The sequence below is a fragment of the Bombus impatiens genome, unplaced genomic scaffold, assembly GCF_000188095.3.
Source record: "Bombus impatiens unplaced genomic scaffold, BIMP_2.2 scf_4016, whole genome shotgun sequence".
NCBI lineage: Eukaryota > Metazoa > Arthropoda > Insecta > Hymenoptera > Apidae > Bombus > Bombus impatiens.
This window is the reverse complement of record NT_180435.1, coordinates 2,739-16,922: the sequence shown is the minus strand read 5'-3', so window position 1 is coordinate 16,922 and position 14,184 is coordinate 2,739. Positions and strand designations below refer to the sequence as shown.

The window sequence follows — 14,184 nt, the reverse complement described above, 5'->3', positions numbered from 1 at the left end:
GAGCCGCATTCAAGTTCGCCGCGTTCGTTGCCTGAGAGCCTCTGCACGGCGTGCGACTTTTTGAGTCGCTTTGGTCCCACGCTGAGACTATGGCCGTTCTACGTATACGCGTGCACGTTTCTATGCACATGGACGTATACGCGTATAGATATAGAAAAGCGTGGAACTCGCAAGGACTGCGTCGCACCTGCAATTGACCATCCGTTGGTCTGCTTTTCGTTCGCCAACACTTATCATCGAATTCGTTCTCGTTCCTTCACTTCTCTCTGATATTTATCTGAATTTCATTTACATTCACCGTTCATTTTCAAACGTTCGATCATAGAGATTTTTGGTTAAAGAACGACACGACGTCTGCATCTTCTTGTACGAAATTTATCAATACAATATTAGCACAATACTTATAAGTCTCGTTATTTATCATTGCCGATTGATTTCCAAACTTGTCACTATCGCGCATGGGTATTTGACAATTGTGCAAGAATGTTGTGATCGCGCGTCTAGAATCGACAGCCTGGAAAATACCTCGAAAATACCTAAATGCCTGCTGTGACTGTTCCAATTCCTGCGCATTCGTCCTCGATCCAAATTCAATGGCCCGTACGAACTATCGAGAATTCCTGCTGGAAATTCGTGTTTGCAAGGAACAAGCTTCGTTGAACACGATCGACCACGAGAACTATTTCGCGAGAAAATATTTGCCTTTCAACAAGAACCGCAAAGAAACGCGCGCAAAAATCGGAAGAACGCTATCCAGCTCGATCGCAATTGACTCGCAAAACCGCGAGATTCTAAATCACGCGCAGAATCCGTTGAAAACAGAGCAACGATCTTCTTTCTTTCCGATCGAACGCGAAAAACGATCCAGGACAGCGGATTGATTTGGGATTCAAGGTAACGGCGATAAATCGGACGCGAAAACGAAACGAGGAAACGTCGGGGGACGCGAATCGTGGCTGATCTATTATGAAGCGGTTCCTGTGTATCGTAACGCGCCGAGATTGACAATGACATAACGCACACGACGCCACTAGTCCTCCATTATTCATCGAAGAATCATCGATGCGAATTATCATATTATAATGGCGACGGACATCGGTATTCGTAACCTTGAAACGATGACCGCTCGTCTTGCCACCTTGAACGGCGGAAGCATCGGTATTTCTCGATATTCGATCGAGATCGAGATCCTTAACGTTCCTCGCCTATTCGCGTAGATTCTATAGACCGAGACAAAGTCCAGCAGAGCGAATAGTAACAAGAGAATAGCAAAGTCGAGCAACCGTGCTAACCGCGGCCAACCGAAGTTTCCTATCGTTTCTCCGCCGTGTTCGTTTGGTATTCCGTGCGTCGTTCGCACGATGATACCCGTGGCGTACTTCCACTACAGTCGAGGATATCGACGACGAATCCATCTTCGAGCGATCATACCGGAATGCCTTCTCGTAATTCGACACGAGGCTCGATTCGACATAGAATCGAAGAGGAATACGAGCAAGTTAATAGCAGAGTCGTTTAGAAGTCTTTTACATTTACCTTAGAATTTACGAATAATAATTCGTGTCATTTTCTCGCGATAAACGAACTTGTACGAGTAAGCCATTTACTTTCTTGAGAATTGAATATCAATCGTGTATTTAGGCGATGAAACGAGGAAATTAACAAGGAACAGAGTTGGTTAGCTGAGAATAGAAGAGTCGTTTAGGTTGATAAATCAACGAATCGCATGGTCAACAACGAATCCGGATGTATGTACTAGTAAGTCAGTGTAGTCGTTCGGCTGTCTCCCACGGCAGGGCCTCGCGTCGACCGCATTCCACTTGCAGACCCTTTCCACCGCCACCGCTGCTGGGTGATCGACCCTAATCGCCAAATTCGATCTCGAATTATCGTCGTCCCGCTTTCACGCGTCAGTTTCACGCTTTCCTTGTAAAAAAGAAAAACTCCGCCGTTTTCTATTCCCACATTCCGTCTATATATTTCTTTTTGCCATCGATTTCGCAAATTCTGCCAAACACCCAACGAATTTTTCTAAAATTGACGCGACAATCAGCAACGAATATATTACGAGTTTCATACGAAACGCTAAAAAGTATCGTTAGCGCTGTAACGAGACTCGACTATCGCGATTGCATACAGTGGTCGTACATTATATTTACGCGTATATAGTGCGATATAGCATAATAGAAAAACTACGATACTTGGTCGACAAAGGATCGCGATCCGAAATGATTGTAACATGAGAATTAATAACTAGTTTGTGAGTAGATGCAAAAGACCGCATCGAGGCAGATGACAGTGACAATAGCGGCGGTGATATCATTATTAGTAGTAGCGGTATAGAATGGTAGAAGTGGTACGAGCTGCAGAGTAGTAGTAGGTGGTGAAGCCGGTAGGTGGAACACGACGGTGATTCGGTGAGCAACGGGTCTGCTCCCTAGTAGAGGCATCGAGAAGAGAGGAGAAAAGAGAAGAAAGAAGAGAAGAGGAGGAAGAAGAAAAGAACGAAAAGGTGAAGGAGGCTGATCAGGAGGTGAGGAGGCAAGAGTAAAGTCGCCGACTGGACTCGTACCTGCATTCCATTCCCACTGGCCGCGTAGGTCCTTGTATAGGTGGTCGTTCTCCTTCTCCTTCTACTCTTCCTCCTACTTCTTCACCAGAGGAGTCCTCGTCAGTCGTTCGTTCTTCATTTTCATTTTCCTTTTCATCTTCGTCCTCGTCTTTCTCTCCGTTTTCGTCTCTGTTCGCGTTAGTTTCTTTGCCCGCTCTTTCATTCGTCGCTCTGTCGCTCCGTCTGCCTCGTCTTTACGCACATCTCGCCTATCTGTTCGATAAAAATTGCATCCACCGTTACCTACCTGCCGCTATCTATCGCTTCTTCTCACTTTCTTATTCACAGCCCGATCGATACCGATTTTGTTATTTGAGAATTTCAGAGCGATCGTCTATAGACAAATCGTAGCCCAGTCGAATCGTCACCCATTAGGACTGCATTTATTCGAACGAAATCGATTTTCGATTAACTTTTGCCGGTTCGATTCACTTATCCGAACGCGAACTTTTATTATACGAACAAAGCATAGTGGACAGTGGGAGAAATTGGCGAGTTTCTATTATATGGACTTCGATTGTACATGTTTGTACCTCTACGAGTTCCGATAAGTGCAGGACTACTGTATTCGAAGAGTTACGCTTGCGTCCTACATTTTCGTAAATGCCTACTTCGTTGACTCGCTGCTTCCCTTAGTCTCCTACCTCTTCGATTCAACTTCGTCTTCTCGACTTTATCGTTTCATCCTCTTTCTTCGCTGCTCTTCCTTCTCTTCCCTCTTTTTCGCTCTTCCTCCCTCGTTTTCTCTCCAGTTGCCAACCGGATCAGAGTCCCGAGAGCACTCGAGAAAGATCTCCGGTCTAAACGTAGTCCACGGCTTTTCAACCAACTTCGCAAAAGGAGGTCGGTGCCGGGAGATGTAAAGCGTAAACGATCAAAGGTAGAACATCGCGTCGTCCATCTTCGTCTCGGCAACGGTTTCATTTCGATGGTCTCTGCCGTTGCTACTCCTCGTTCCTCAACCCGTTAACACGTTTCCCTCGCATCTGCGTCCATGGACAAATATAAACTCGTCGAGTTATTCCAGAGCTGCAATCCTCTTAATTAGAACAATTAGACGATCCGAGAATAGAAGGATGACGCGATCCACGTACCCGAGTGTCGCGGAATCGCACGGCCCACGCGGTCCTCTATCTGCTACGACGTTGTCCATCTTTTCCACGATGCTTTCCCATCCATCCACGTTTCGTCTTTCATCGGCTGCAACGTCCGACGAGAAGCGAAGAGAAAGCATAAAGGGAAAGGAGTCGTCGATGATCCATAGGATGGCTATGTCTAAAGTCCTCGACAACGAGGAACCTTCGGTCCATGTCCCATGTTTTTTGAAAAAATGATTGTTTATCGCGCGTTGTCTCTTCGTATTTTCTCAAGCTGTTTGCTCGCTGAAGCAGCAACGAATAACTAACTCGTCCATATGCCATACTTGTTGAAGAAGTTGCCCGATCGTTGCCCCATCTTCTTTGTTTCTTCGCGTTTCCGTAGTCCATAACAAAAGGGTTACTACCTGTTGCCTGTTTCGACGAAGATCAAAGGAAAATAAAGAAACAAACGTTCCTTCGGTACGTACAGTTTCTCCGCTGTTTCACAACACATTCGCGCGTAGACAACCTGCTACAATACTAAAAACAAATATCGCTTCGACGTGTTCCTCTGATTATACCGTTTCGACGGTGAACAATACGTCCGTATAAATTGGTATTTGAGCGGCTCGCAAGCTACATCGATTAACTCCATAATTTAAAAGAAAAGAAAGCGTGTACCGAACTGGAATTTATCCTTATTTATGTTATTTTCTTTTTTTTTTACGATAAATAAGTTTATAAAGATAGTTTGTAAATAATTTGTCTCTTCGAGAAGTTTAATACCATATAATCACGTTTGCAGATGATGAAACTGAGAAAGTTAGAAAATGACGGAGTTGATCGCAGGCTTCTGAGAGTTGGCTACCTACCGTTTGGAACATGCAGCAACAGCAGGCGAGAAAAAGTTGTTGGTCGTTGGTTGGCTCGGTGAGGACGCAGCTTAATAGACGCAGGATCACGCGTCGAAAGTTTCGGACGATCAGTGAACTTGAAAGCGGTACCATGATGAATCCGCGAAAGTAGGAGCAACGACCACGCGAAGGGAATGCTGTTCGACTTCCACGCGCTCACGTTACGTGACAATATGCCCCCGAAGCTCCGTTTTCTGGCTAAACTACCGATGCGAACGATGCCATCGTGCGCGCGCGCTAATCGTTCGTAGAAAGTTCAGCAACCTCTGCCGACGTTTCGTCTCGTGGCCCTCTTTCTCCTTCCTTGCCTCTCTCGATAGCCAACTACTTCGATCGGCGTACCGAACGTATTTAACGCTCGATTCCATGACGAGCTTCCTGTGCCACGGAACGAGCTGCCATTCCTCACCAATACCGTCGCTACGTTAGAACGTGTCGCGAATTTCGTGGAACGGTGAACGGTCGACCTTGTAAGCCCGACTAGAAAGCTATACACAGGGTGTTCCAGTATCGATGGTAGAATCGAGGAGGGGCTGGTTCCGTATTTAAAAAATAGATCGAAAATATAGAATACATTTTTTTTTTCTTTTTTTATTTCGGGCTTGGAAATCATTTGAGACTCGATTTTCGAGAAAACTGACTTTCAAAGCCTGGTTTTAAAGAAAGTAGAATTTTCACCGCGTTTGATTAAGAATTGGGTTGGCTCACGCGTGTTCGATCAAGTTTCGAGTTTCATTTTCTCGTAAACGAAACATCCTACGAAAAGTATTTATTGTCTACATTTTTTACTTATTTTCATACGTAGAACAGATTCTTGTCGATTCTTCGCTTTCATCCAGACCGGAATTAGCCAAGTTTCGATGCTTTTGACGAATCTTCAAATACGATTTTTGTCGAATACGAAGCAAAGTCTCGATAGCGTGATCGCTCGGATAAAATCTTATTCTACAGGGTGCTTGGTAACTGGTGGTACAAGCGCAAAGGGAGTGATTCTAGGCGAAAAAAGAAGTCGAAAATATGGAATACAAATTTTTCGTTCGAGGCTTTGTTTTCGAGAAAATCGACTTTGAATTTTGGCTCGGTACGCGTGCACTTTATCGCGTCTCGTTATAACGAATCTCACCGTAGATCGTTGTCTCGATGGAAAAATTAAAAAAAAAAATTTTTATTCTATATTTTCGACTTCTTTTTTCGCGTAGAATCACCCCCTTTCCGCTTGTACCACCAATTACCAACCAATTACCTGTATATTTTTGATTTGTTCTTTTTTTCACGTAGGATCACCTTCTCGCCGATTGTACCGTCGATACCGGAACCTCCTGTATGCCGTGCTAAAGCGATCCTCGTTCGCAACGCTTCGAATTTGCCCTCCTTTCGTATCGCACACATAATCGTTCCTGCTTTTCTCGACACTCCTTTTCACTCGTTTCATCCCGCGTAATATTCCTCTCGACTAGTTGCTCTTCGGTTCTCCGTCTCGCTCATTGTGCACGCTTATTCACCGCGATGCGCTGTTTCGCTCGTTCAATTACGCACTTCGTCGGAATGCCGAGGGAGAAACGAATTCCAAGAGTGGCAGCCTTGTCAAGGTGTTCCCCGCGCCACTCCTGCATGGAAAAAGTTTTCTACTACGTAAGTACGTGATTTCGATGATGCGTTGATAATGATCGAACAAAAGAGCTGCGTGCCGATTCCTTCGTTGCGCGTATACGTGCATAAACGATCTTGTAATATTTTTCGACTGTAACGTGTAGTTACGTAAGAGCGTTTGCACGGCGTCATTTTGATTATTGCTCGATGGAATGGAAAAGTCAGCCATTTGCCGTAAATCGAATGGCTTTTTCGCGGAAGGAACGGACATAAAGGCAGACAAATACATTATCGCGAATTATAAAAGAGATCGTAGAAAGGATTGTACAATATGTGTTTACTGGGATTTTTTAATCCGAGGATTTGCGTCGGTGTAACGTCACGTAATTTTGAAAAGAATTTTCGCAGCCTGGATAAAACGCATGCTGATCGACGATGCGTGTGATGTACGCGTGCATACATGCGTATATGTATGCTCGTGTACCTCGATCCACATCTGCACGCGAGATTCTCTGGAGGGGTCTGTCACGCGTACAAATAGCTGACCTCGCTTCGTCGCCTCTATCAATGGTTGGACAGTGGACTGAATGACTTTTATGCCTCTCTTCCTCTTACTACGCCCTGTCGCGTGATAGCCTTCACTCCGTTTCTTCGAATCCTTTTTCCCACCACCGCTCTTTACAGTGGAAAAAACCTACCGCGACGTAATAACCGATGAAATTTCGAAAATTGCTTTTGTTCGCTAAACTTTCAACAGCGAAATATCGCGATATTTTCAAGGGAAATTGTATCTACTCCTTGTCACTATGTCGGGAATGACGTATACGGTAGGCGGAAAACTATAGCAGCACGTTCCATTCTATATGGGAACGCGTTTGCTTTCGGACGTTGCGTTTCCCAACGGCGGATAAGTTAGAACACTGTTGGTAACGAAGATCGCGTCACTGGTGAAGCAACAGTGAGTACGAACGACCACCACCTATACCTTCGTTTAGTAAGACGACTTGGAAACCACCAGTCGATAACGTGATTGTCTACCGTGTCGGTACTGTATACTTTTGCGAAAGTCGATGGACGACACATTCAGGTATAAAAAATAACTCTGATACATTTTTTCTTCGACCTAGAGAGAATTTCAACGCAATCGATAATAATCGAAAGATATAAGGAAATTCTGCTTATTCGTCTAATAAGCCGTTACTCAAACTTCTTGCACAAAGACCTTCAGCAATCAGTTATGTTGCGATATTGTGGCAAACCTTGCTCGTTAACTTTTACGACCGGCTGAACGAGAAGGAGCGTGTCTCGTGATCGCATCGCGTTAATTAGATAAAAGAAAAACGACGAAACGGTTCTCGGAAGGATTCGATAGGATACGCATAACCAGCAACGAATCTATACAGTGTTACGAATCGTTACGATATCTTACGTCGTATATCTTCGTCAATTTCGTATCTGTTAAACTCGTGACTTTATGCAAACAGAAGAGCAGAGAAATATCATCGGTCGTTGAGATCCTACAACACGAATTTCTCAGGGTCATCCTCGTCGTTGTTTGCCGTCTATACTTTCGCGATCGTCCAGGGCTCTTTTCCTTCGTCTTGTCCGGTTCCACGGAATCGTCATGGGGTCGCAGGGTCACGTCGTATCTTTATCAGGGCTTGGTGTAACCGTCAACGCGTTATCGACTTGCCGATAACGCACGTGCAAAATAGTATACGTCGATTGATCCTCACGTTCGGTTATTAGCGTGAGCTTGCGAAAAGAAAAGAAAGAAAAAATGAAAAAGAAAAAGAACTCGGCCGACTCTAGCTCCTGTATGGATTTACGATTTCTCCGTCATCGCGGCCTCGTTATTAATGAGCCGCGCTATCGCATTCCACGATAATGGAAATGTTGTGCGGTCTGAAAAATACAAGGCTTCTTTAATCAATGATGCTTAGCCTGGCTAAGAATCGGACAATTTTTTGGAAGAACGTAGAAGGAAAACGTATTTGCAACCACGCACAATCTACCGATTCAGCTTGAGACGAAAATTTCGAAACATAACCTACGAATTTAAGATATCGTATCGGTGCATAAAATTTAATTAGCTTAACGAAGAAGTAGCGAACCACAGATGGTACCACTGATCTTCAACGTGGAACAAAGATCGTCGAAAGATAGTAATATTAATCTTATTTGTTTTAGACATAACATAAGCGAGTCAACAGCTCTATTCAGTCGTATTAATTCGTAATACCGCTGGAAACTCAAAGATCAAACAGAAAAGCTAGATTGCCAGCTGTTCTTCGAATATCGGCGTATTTCGTAGAAAGTTTGTTCGTTATTAGGACGTAGCCATGATTATTAGACTGCGAATTTTCAAGTAACATAGAAAAATGTATAAAATATTCAAACTATAATACTTAACACCTACTCGTTTAATCGTAGAAATTCGTAGAAATATTAATCTGCACGAATATCCGAGGTCTCGTAATGATTTTTTCGGTGATAACCTCGTTGAAAATTAGGTTTCACTCACTGTTAACGACTCACTGCAGGACAAAGCACAGGAAAATCGTCGTTCGTTAAAATTGTCGATTCTGTTTCCTTGCAAACAGGTAGTCGACGACGGCAATCATCGTTCAACGCACCTAAAACTACTGTATAAGACGAAACTGGTTTTCACAATGATTTGACAGATAGATTTGATTCTGAGATCATTGTGAAAGCTGATTTTGTTTGGAAGTCGCTGAAATACATCGCAGGAGAGACACAACGAGGATGGGACAGGAAACGCGCGTTCCTCTCAGATCTTGGAAACGATCGAATCACGGAGATCGCGTGCCTTCTTCATTCACCGTCTCAGGGTGTAATTGTTGACGGATAAATAAATTGTACGCACAAAGGAGCCTCTGTCTCGCGAGCATTGCACGTCGCAGCACGCGCTTCACGGCGCGCGCCTCGAAATTTATGATTCATCGAGGAGAAAACGACTACAAGAGGAGAGGAAAAGATGGACGACTATAAAGGAAAGAATTGCTCGATCTTTTCAATCGATATTGCCATGTTCATGGAAACTGCAATGATCACACAACGATATCTGGTACGGTCGTTGGAAGAATGTGGAGAAAACGAGGACTGAAAACGATTGATTTAGATTAGATAAATCCCTAGGGTGTCACCAGATCGACCTAAATTCGTCGATCATCTGTGACATAATCACCAAATGTGGCATAACGCGAACAGGTCGAGTTAAATACCTAGGACTCCACCTAGACACGCAACTTACGCAAAAACGATATATTAAAACAATTATAGGCAAAATACGGATAAAAAGGAGACAGATGTACTGGCTAACTAGTCGAAACTCTAAACTCAGCATAGAAAATAAACTAAAAATCTAGAAAACGATGATAAAACCAATTTCGACGTACGGAATAGAATTTTGGGAGACAGCGGCAATGAGTCGCGTAAATAAACCAGTGTCGCGACAATCGAAGATACTGAGAAGAATAGTCAACGCCCTATGGTATGTCAGAAACGAGGATATACGCAAAGAATTGAAAATACCAACGGTCAAAGAAGAAATCGGCAGGTAGGCAGAAAAATACAAGCAAAGAACGACGACACACCCAAACCAGCTGGCTGCTGAAGCGAGCAAAACTCCGATAGGAAGGAGACTAAAAAGAAAACGCCCCACTGACCTCGCCGAAGAAAATCTGCGATACGTACATAAAGATTTACATAAAGATATCTTCAATGTATACGCTGTACATCTATTTTTAGTGGATTTTCGTGACTGATTGTATATGTTTGAATCGGCGAGTTAATATTTCCGATCCGCTGTATCTTCCCACCGAGGCAAATTTCATCCGGTAAGAGCATCGATGTTATTCGAAAGAATATCGAAGACGAAGAAAAATCGGACGAGCGTGGTCTGTTTTCGTGGTTTTCTCGAGGAAACAAGCGGATGCAGGCTGCTGGGCCGTCAATCGAGTATCTGGAGCACGAACAAGCAACGTGGTTTTTTGTCGGAATTTCCGGTAGTGATTTATCAAACGGGAAGATGGTATCGAACGAAGAAGCAACGGCAAGAAACGACTTCTCGCGGAGAGGCCGAAGAAACTAGAGAAGCGGAAGCGAAGAAAGAAGGGAAGGCAGAAGAAACGAAAGAAGATGGCTCGCGAGTGCTGCAGCAGCAGGCTATCCCGCGCGAACTCGGAACGCGTCGTGCTATGCGGCCGGCTATGTATGCATGCTCGAGCGCTATCAAGTGTCAAACGAACCGAACTTAAGAAAAACCAAACGTTCGAGCTGCAGCCGTGGAATTTTGAGAGAACGCAGCCAGACGAGAGCGAGAAAGAGAGAAGAGAAACTCTAGATTCTAGAGATGGTATCCGTCCTAACAGTCATCTACACCGTCATGACTCTTAGACGATGGGTTGCTTTCGACCCTCTTAGCGCATCATATTCCTGACAGCTCGGGGAAAGGACGACGAGAGTGTTCTCCAGCTCGATCACCGGAATCTAACCCCTTTTCTTCTCCACTTTGTCCCTACAGATCGAGTTTACCACCAGGTGGCCACGTGGTAATACACGGTGGCTATGAAAATTATTTCCACGTACCTTGCTCTTTCAACGAGGCGTTTTCTCGTCAGGCTTCGTCTTTCATTTTCACGGTATCGGCATTTTTCTAGTCGCATGAGAATATAATACCGTTTCACACCGTACACCGTGGGCCTGAATTCGCGATACAAACGAAGTAGTAGACTCCCGTCTTGGGAAAAGTTGGAACTTTACCGATCATTCTTTATTTTTTGTTTTATTCGAAGCCAAAGAATCGATGCTCGTTCGATTTCGTTTATATCTCGAATTTAGGCCCACGATGTAGCGAGGATAGCTTCTCGAAGCCTGTATCGAAGCCAATAGAGAAATCGTTCTCTCACCGTCTGGCATTTCTTTCAGGTTCGTCATGATCATCGGTGCAATAAAACAACCGTGCACACGCATCCACGTGTCCTTGGACGTGGAACGATATTCGATGCAGTCATAGAGTGGCCAACCTAAGTCCATTTTGTTAAGGATCTACGAGAAGGAGCGAGTTTCACTACTTTTTCTTTATTTCTTCACAGCGACTTGAGCGGTGGCTCGTAAAAGAAATCCTTGGCAAATTGGGCCACGAGACGGGACACGGTCGTTCTCGTGTTTCGAGTCGATAAACTTGTGGCCGGCGTGCTTCGACGGCCACGAAATCACGCGAGATTTATTCTCCTTCCTCCTTTCTCTCTTGGTCCGGTCTGACGTTATTTTGACAGGACCGCGAGAAAATTTATCGAGGAGAGCGTAAAGGCGGTGGCAGCTACGCGGGCCCGACAATGTTTTGAGCTATTAGACGAAACAAGTCACTGGTCTTTTACGAGCAGTTGCGGTGACCCACAGCGCCACGTTCGACCACCATCTTCGATCGTAAATCCAATTGGTGAGTAATTCGATATTAAACGATAAATATCAACGAAGCTTTGTAGATCTGCCATACTCGACATTGGCGATCTACTCGCTAGAATTTAAACACTCGTAACTATCGATTATTTTTATTAAATCGAATCGCTTTTTTAAATAAATTATAACGAACTCGAATAGAGATAAATCGTCTACGTAATAGCGATAGAGGTTTTATTTTAACAGAACGATAGAATTTGGTAGAAAACGTAACTGTGGAATTTTACTCGCAAGGATGTGTTTCCTTGAGAAACAAACGCGAGGAGAAGAAAACAGAGGAAAAAAAGAAACAAATAAACGGAGAGAGCGGAAATAACTATTTAAAATCGACCACTCGTTTAATCGAGGTCTGGTTGTTATCGGCTCGAAACGTATCGACGCAACCAAGAGCTAGAATTTTACGAGCGAGAACGTTGAACGATGTCGTAAAAACGTCGACCCGCGATTTTCTGGAAAACTCGTAAATCCTTGCACCCACTTGTAACATTCTCCAGAGATTTCCACAATCTCGAGGGTTGATATTCCGAAATCAAATTTCATTTTCTCTCGCGTCGAAATGAAAAGTGTTTCAGGACTTTTGATTCTTCAGCAACGAACTCGCGATTTGAAACGAACGTGGTACGCATCTTACTCGACACGACGGATCAGATCCGCAGGCTAAAAAGACATTTTACCCTTTACATTTAAACGTTAGATTCAACTAGAATCAAACATAAACGCTTATTATCCAAGTTACAGTACCGCGCCAAGATAATTTACTTATAATTCTCAATGAGAATCGATTGTAAAATTCTCCCAAATAATAAAAAAAAAAAAAAACATAGTACACATAGTCAAACCATGGTACAATTCGTACAATTTATTCGATAAAATAAAATTTCATGATAACTAATAGAAAAAAAGGGGCCGTAATAATCCGCTTTGTTATCAGATCTCGCTTTTGACAGAATGGAGGAAGATGGAAAGTTTTCAGTGGTCTTTGTTGAAAATTGTGGATCTTTGAAGCCGAAATAACGTTATAGGACCACTAAATTTATACTGAGGTTTATTATTAAAATAATGATATATTTATTTCATGGACGATTCCTTATATATTCATCGATACACACTTGCACGCGTCTCAGCACTTTCTTTCTCATCCGACTGTTAACCGACTGACCAGTTTACATTCCTTTGTTTTCCAGACGCTGTGGACACACATACTTCCACGCATTGATATTCACATACAAGTATCTCTACTACGCATTTAACCCAGTCCAACACAGAAAATTATACATATTTCAACAGTCCTAATTCGATGACCAGCGAACAGGGATCGTAAAGGGCGTTGAGTGGAGGCAACGAGAGGAAGAAGGATCGAAGGGTAGCGCACGTGCGTAACGCGCGACACATCTCGATCCTCGGCTCTATCTCGTTCTTTCGTGGCGCGGATGTGCGCACCATCGCACACGCGATTCGCTCAACTTGCCGAAGAAGGCCTTTTCTCGTCCGGCCGCTGTTCCAGTATGTACGTTGGCCGGCGTCGTTGGTCTCGCGAGGCCGCGAGGCACGAGCAACGGGCCGAGCTTTTATCACAGCCGAATCGCCGCTAGCCACATGTGTACCGAGCAAAAACTTCCTCCTACGGTTCTTCTTCTTCTTCGTCTTCTTCTTCTTCTTCAACGTCCCTTCCTTTTCGTCTTTCTTTCCGCTGGTTCACTCGTGGTCGATTCCTCTTCGATCCAGTCGCGCGCGGGTGGTCAGTTCAATACACGCGCATTCCTATTTACAAGTATTAGGCCACTTAAAGGAAATAAGTAAGGTACCTGAATATCATTAGGAAACCAGCGAAGTATCGAAGAATTATTACGAAATCTTTGTATCGAGATTATAAAATCTTAGGTAAATAAAGGACCCATGTATTCGATGTTGCAAGAATTTTGTTTAACGTAATATCGCGACAAAGAGATTTAATTTCTTCGATATACCGCTCAATTTCCAATTGCATTTATTTAAAACGTATTAGACATGGTTCCACTAAGTATCTCGTGTAACTTCTTTTTTTTTATTATTATTTAATTTGTACTTTACTATTTGTCCAGCTGGACATTCGGTGAATTTTTCTAGCTTAATTGCTAAATAACACGTGGATGGCTACCTCTGGCGGGATACCATCTCTTGTAACTTCTGTATACATTTTCAGATACAAATATAAAACTTTACCGATAGAATCATGACGTCGAGTTTCGAAATAGCGTTAATGAATGTTGAGATGTTTTCTACGACACGTATGATACGTTCGTAATGTACTGGCCCGCCAAAACCCATTAGTTACCCAACTACTCGACACGACGGATCAGATCGGCAGACTAAAAAGACATTATCCTTTAGATTTAAACATTAGATTCAACATAGAATCAAACATATTATAAACAAGTTATAGTACCGCGCCAGAATAATTTACTTATAATTCTCAATGAGAATTGATCGTAAAATTGCACCAAGTAAAATAAAAAAAAAAGAATGT

General features: G+C 43.4%; 1 long non-coding RNA gene across 1 annotated transcript in view; it reads left to right on the top strand.

Annotated features, from left to right (window-relative positions):
• The window catches only part of LOC112214020, a 23,350-nt gene extending 17,762 nt beyond the window's left edge, over positions 1-5,588 (top strand). The window contains exon 3 of the long non-coding RNA XR_002947945.2: positions 4,496-5,588. This is a non-coding gene — a long non-coding RNA (uncharacterized LOC112214020). The remainder of the gene's footprint in view (positions 1-4,495) is intronic.
• The last annotated feature ends 8,596 nt before the right edge of the window (positions 5,589-14,184 follow it).